This window comes from Melospiza melodia, unplaced genomic scaffold (genome assembly GCF_035770615.1).
Source record: "Melospiza melodia melodia isolate bMelMel2 unplaced genomic scaffold, bMelMel2.pri scaffold_91, whole genome shotgun sequence".
Taxonomy (NCBI): domain Eukaryota; kingdom Metazoa; phylum Chordata; class Aves; order Passeriformes; family Passerellidae; genus Melospiza; species Melospiza melodia.
Genome location: NW_026948805.1, coordinates 1,175,996 through 1,182,507, shown reverse-complemented (window position 1 = coordinate 1,182,507; position 6,512 = coordinate 1,175,996).

The window sequence follows — 6,512 nt, the reverse complement described above, 5'->3', positions numbered from 1 at the left end:
GAGCGACTGGCGTGTGGTGCCAAAGCTGCCAATCTAGCTCCCACAACACTACGGCTTGTTGGCGCCGATCGGGAAACGGTTAGTGACATCAGCGCCACCTTCTGTCTGCAACCAGCAACAGCAGGGAGCATCGGCTTGGACATAGCAGCAGCAGTAGATGTCACATTAATGACGAACCGGCCTGAAAGGATACCATCTGGAGTAAATGGTCCTCTCACGCTACAAGGACAAAAATGTGGAGCATTATTACTAGGACGCTCCTCGACATTCATGCTGGGACTATTTGTATTGCCTGGGGTCATAGACGCAGACTATACAGGGGAAATACAAATCATGGCTTACACCCCTTATCCCCCAGTTAAAATAACAAAGGACAACGCATCACACAATTGGTACCACTACCACAGATGACATCAGGTATACCATCGTTTACTGGACAGAAGCGTGATGAGAAGGGTTTTGGCTCTACCGGTATTACACTTTTGACTGTGGACTTACAGGAGAGACCAAGACAAAAAGCTGAGATCACCCATAGACATCAGAGCATAACCCTCTATGGATTACTGGATACAGGAGCAGACACCAGCATTATATCTCCAGAGGCATGGCCACAACATTGGCCCCTGCTCCCATCAGTAAACATGCTCACAGGAGTAGGAGGACTTACTTTTGCAAGCAGAACACCGCTTCTCTCAGTGCGCATTGATGGGCAACAAGTGTCCGTTGTGCTTTCAGTCGTTCAGTTGCCTCCTACGGTCTCCTGCCTGATAGGCAGGGACATTTTAACACAGCTGGGGATGGTGTTGACCAATCACCACCCTTTGGGGTAATTGCCATTGCTGGGACTTTCCCCATTCTACTCACTTGGAAAACAGATACACCGGTGATGGTTAAGCAATGGCCCTTCAAAGGGGTAAGTCTTATGCATGCCCATGAATTGGTGAAGGAACAATACACGCAAGGACATTTACGACTCTCAACGAGTCTCTGGAACACGCCCATTTTTGTGATTAGGAAGAAATCAGGAAAATACCGCCTGGTACACGATCTGCGAGCTGTGAATGACCAGATGGAACCGATGGGGGGAGCCTTGCAGCCTGCTCTTCCGAATCCAGCCATGATCCCACAAGATTGGCCACTTCTAATCATCGACTTAAAGGATTGTTTTTACACTATTGGGCTGCATCCCGATGACATGAAGAGGTTCGCCTTTACCCTACCAGCAATAAGTCATGGAGAACCAGACAAAAAATTTGAGTGGACGTCACTACCACAGGGGATGCACAATGCCCCTATGTTGTGCCAGCTTTATGTTGATGCTGCATTACAGCCATTGCGTCAGCAGTGGCCAGCTACCATAATATATCATTACATGGATGATATCTTGTTTGCGCAGCAACAACCATTTTCCCCTTTGCAGGTTGACAGGATCAGAGACACTCTTGCAGCATATTCACTTGTTATTGCCACAGAGAAAATTCAGACCACGAAACCATGAAGTATTTGGGATGGACCCTAATGGACCAAACAGTGGTACCCCAAAAATTAGAACTGCACTTGGACATTAAGACTTTACATGATGCTCAAAAGTTTCTAGGAGACTTACAGTGGCTAAAACCCATTGTGGGAATACCAAATCATTTGTTAGAAACCCTACGACCCTTGTTAAAGGGCACTGATCCCTCTACCCCCATGTGCCTCACAAAGGAGCACCATCTTGCCTTGCAGCAAATCAGCAACTGTGTGCAACAAGGATATGTGTCTCGTCGATAACTGGATTGCCCTATTGATCTCACTGTTCGGAATAGCCCTTGCCACTTGTTTGGCGCTCTCCCAGTGTGAAAACAAAATGGGGGAGATACGGGTATTGGAATGGCTGTCACCACCGCTACAACATAAAAGAACAATATTCTCAAAAATCAAACAATTTGCTGCGTTGATCAAAAAAGGCCATCTCAGAATTACTGAAGTGGACGGTAGAGAACCTGCCACCACTAGGCTACCCATGGAAAAAGAAATGCTGGACTGGTATCTGGTTAACTCTACGGACCTACAGGAAGCACTATTGACACCATCTGCAAAAGTGCAGACAAGCAAGTTAGTGCCCATGGTCCTGCAATGGATGACAGAATGGGACTGGATCACTCGGCCGCTGAGAAGAGAGAGCCCCATAGAAGGAGCCACCACAGCCTTCACAGACGCAGGGAAAAAACCGAGACGTGCTGCTGTCACCTGGCAAGAAAAAGGACAATGGAAGCATCAACTTCTTACAGCAGACCCTGCAGATAGCCTACTAACCTTAGAATTGTTAGCAGTAGTATGGGCAATGTCCAACCTGCATGAGCCCTTGAATGTGGTCACAGACTCCATGTATGTCGCTGGAGTAGCCAGACGTATAGAAGGAGCAGCAATTAAGGAAGTGAATAACAAACAGCTGTATGAGTTACTGGTTCAATTAAGGAGAGCTCTCCGGGATAGAAGTGCAGTGTACTCTGTAATCCATATCAGGAGCCATAAGTGGTCTGAGGGTCTAGGAGATGGGAATGAGCGTGCAGATAAATTGGTTACCTTACCCATTGATAACTCTTGTCCTGTTGATAAGCATACATTGGCAAGAGAAGCCCATAGTAGATATCATCAAAATGTGAAAGGGTTGGTGAGGAACTTTGATCTGGGCTTATCAGAAGCCAAGGCCATTGTCAGGGCATGTCTAATATGCAGTTATCATAATGGGGGAATAGGTCTGGGCTGCGGAGTTAATCCTCGAGGTTTAGAAATGAATGAGAAATGGTAAATGGATGTCACGCATGTAGCTAGGTTTGGCAGGCTTAAGTATGTGCATGTTACGATAGATACATATAGCCATTATATATGGGCTACAGCTCAGGGAGGCGAGAAAGCGATACATGTGATCAGGCATTTATTGAGTTGCTTTGCTGTTATGGGAGTCCCACAAGGTATCAAAATGGATAATGGTCTGGCTTACACAAGTGCTAGAGTCCGAAAGTTTTTGGACCAATGGTCTGTCAAGCATGTGACAGGTATTCCGCATTCCCCCACAGGACAGGTGATAGTAGAAAGAGCAAATGGTACCCTCAAACAATATATTGACAAACACCAGGATTTAAAGGATCCACAAGCATGCCTGGCTAAGGTTTTGTATGTGATCAATCATTTATGTATTTTTGGGGAGGATGATGCCCCCCCTGCAGTTAAACATCACCCGAGATCAGGTCAGGAAACTATTAAGGAAACAGAGGTCTGGGTGTAGAACCCAAGCACAGGGATATGGGAAAAACTCTCAAAAGTGCTATATTGGGGTGGGGGATATCTTTGTGTTTCCTCACCAACAGGGCCTTTGTGGGTGTCTGCCAAGTGGACTAAACCTGTCTTTAATGCAGCATCTGGTGAACAACCTTAAGGAGGGGGACAAGGAGTGCCTGAAGAAGAAGCTGCTGCTGATTTTACAACCCTTATTGCTGCAGCTGAAGGGACACTCGAAAGCAGTGGACAGAGCAGCGACACGCTGCTACAGGACGGCCAGGGAACTGATTGACAACGTTGAAGCACTATCGACCTTCCACATAAAAGGACCAGCAAGGGAGCGCTGCCTTGAGTGTCACAGCCCCTGTTGTGCTGCGTGGGTAGCTCTGTATTGTGGGGGTTGTGGTAAAACCTTTTGGTTAGAACAGTCCGGGATCTGGGGTTTATGGTGTAACACCTGCAAGCATGACTACGCATGGGGGGAAGACTGGCAAAGGGAACTAAGGAGACAGACGGGACTAGGTACGGCTCTAGCTTTAAATCTTTATGAGTCTCCCGAGCAGAAAATCTTGGCCTATTACCAGTGGGAGGTACAGTGTATTGTGAAAAGAGTTAAAGTTCAAAGTAAGTCATACATAGCTTCTGCTAGGTGTAGAAAATTGGTGCCTTTAACACAGCATTCAGTTGTAGGACCCATCAGAGGAGATCCCGATCAGGCATTGGACTCCTGCATCGAGGCCCTACAGAGACGGAGATTGCAAGAGTTAGGATCGATGAGGTTAAAGACAGATAAGAAAAGGAAAGTGAGAAAGAAAACAGAAAAATGAGGCTTATTTTTGTTATACTGCTCAGTGCTGTGACGGACGGGGCAGTAGGAGTAACACGCTTTAATCAGCCAAGAGATAACATATGGATAACGCTTGCTAATCAAACTAACCAATCATCACTTTGTCTTAGCCTTGGAGGAGTTACTAACCCATTTTGAACATGCTTGGTGGGGCTTCCAGTGTGGTCTCCTTGGGAATTTTGTAGTCTGATTGATAACCAAACTCTATGCATGCAGAATATGACAAACATTAGGTTACCCACACAACAAGGGTACACTACAAGTCAAAGTGACGGTTACCGCCAGTGCTTAATAATCTTATCACTTAATACTACTTTGTACTCTCCTCCAGAGGAGTTGGATATCTTCTGAAGTGCAAACGCCAGTATGACTAACACCTCAAATGGTGGATGGTTCAGTTTCGATCCCTTAGATCCCCAGAATTTAAATCAGCATAGAGGAGCATGGGCTACCCTAGATTCATCCCTGAATTTGGGTACAGTGTCTCAGCAGCTTTATAGCCAATGTAACGGCACTAACATCACGGCACTGATGAAATTACCCACAGGGTTATTTTGAATTTGTGGAGACAGAGCTTGGAATGGTATATCAGCCAGGCCACAGGGTGGACCTTGCTATTTGGGAAAATTGTCATTGTTTCACCCCAATGTGTCTTTATTAATGCAATTGAGTCAAAATTCAAGCAGGAAGAGACGCAGCCTGCATGACTTAGACTGCAGCCAGATAGGACCCACAGTTTTGGAGTGAGTTAAAGCAAGAGATAGTTTCAACTATCTTGCCAGGAGGAGCTGCAAATAAAGCTATGAACTTAGCAAAGCAATTGGGATGCTGGGCCAAGGATGAGCTAAACAAGACGTCACAAATTTTAGATATGCTAACCGCAGATGTGCAAAGTGTTAATCATGCTGTTTTGCAAAATAGAGCCGCTATAGATTTTTTGCTTTTAGCACAAGGTCATGGATCTGAAGAGTTTGAGGGAATGTGTTGCATGAATTTGTCCAATCACTCTGTATCTATTCATGCAAAGGTAAAAGAATTATAGCAGGGACTTCACAATCTTAAAGAAGAAGAGGGTTTAGGAATTGACAAATGGCTTAAAAACTTAGGACTTGGACTGTGGCTGAGAAACTTTGTGACATATGCTATAGAGATACTGGGTGTGATTTTGATGCTTTTGCTTATTTTGCCTTGTATCTTAAATTGTATTCAAAACATGGTCAGCCAAATGATAGAAAGAACCTGGCAGACTAGCCTCCTTGTCCAAGAACAAAACGGGGGAAGTGTGGAGAGTTTTGTCAAAGAGTGGTTTGAGGAGAGGGGACACAGCCGAATCAATTTGGTAAAGATGTCCTAACTAGGGCAGAGGCCCTTTTTGCAGGCAGGGTGTCTGTTGGGAATTTAGCCGACTAGAGAATGGAAAAGTACAAGGCCGTGGCTAATTCCAAGTCCTGCACCTGCAAGATAGCGTGTCCTTGGGCCTAGCTGAGTATGATAACGAGTGGACAGAGAGATGTAAGAAATAGAGAACGTAGGCCCAAAGGAATGAGGAAGAGTTGATGGTATAGTTTACCCAATAGATCGCTTGGCTTACAGAATATTCATAAGCTTATTACTTGCTGTATAAGTGTCTGATGCTTTCTTCAATAAAGGGGACCTGTTGATGACCATCTGGTGTCCTGGTCTCCCTCCTTCGACATCTTGCCAAGTGTTTTGGGAACAGATGAGTGGTGACCCTCATGAAACCACTGCCATCCAGACTTGTCCTGGCAATATTCCTATGGGAACAATCCCTGGATATAAGGAAATTTGGAGGTGAAACTCCAATTCTGGCCATACGTGCCTGGAGCAGAATGTCAGATCTTTTCCATAGGAAGGAAAGCATGAAGCACCACTGTTTCAATAGTGGATGAGACCCTCAACATGCCAAGGTCAGCCTGACCTCTTGGGTGGTCAAACCAGCCAGACCTGTACTGTATTCCTTTGTTTTTATGGGGCCCTGAAGTGTCACAATGGTGCCTTGGTTCTGTGGGGCTCCACACTGCCACAATGGCTCCTTGATTACAAGAAGACCTGAAATGTCACAATGGACCCCTTGTTCGATGGGATCCCACAGTGTCACAGTGGCTCCCAGGTTTCACAATGGTCCCACTGATTCCATGAGGCCTTGCAGTGTCACAATGGTCTCCATGGTTCCCCAGGCTCCACAATGTCACAGGACTCCTCTGTTCCATGAGCCCTGCAATGTCACAATGGACCTTTAGACCCTGGAGGTTTGCAGTGTCACAATGGTCTCATTTTGGCTCCACAGTCTCACAATGGTCCGTTGATAACAGGAGGACCTGCAATGTCACAATAGACCTTTGGCTCCATGCAGCCGTGTAGTGTCACAAAGGCCTCTTGG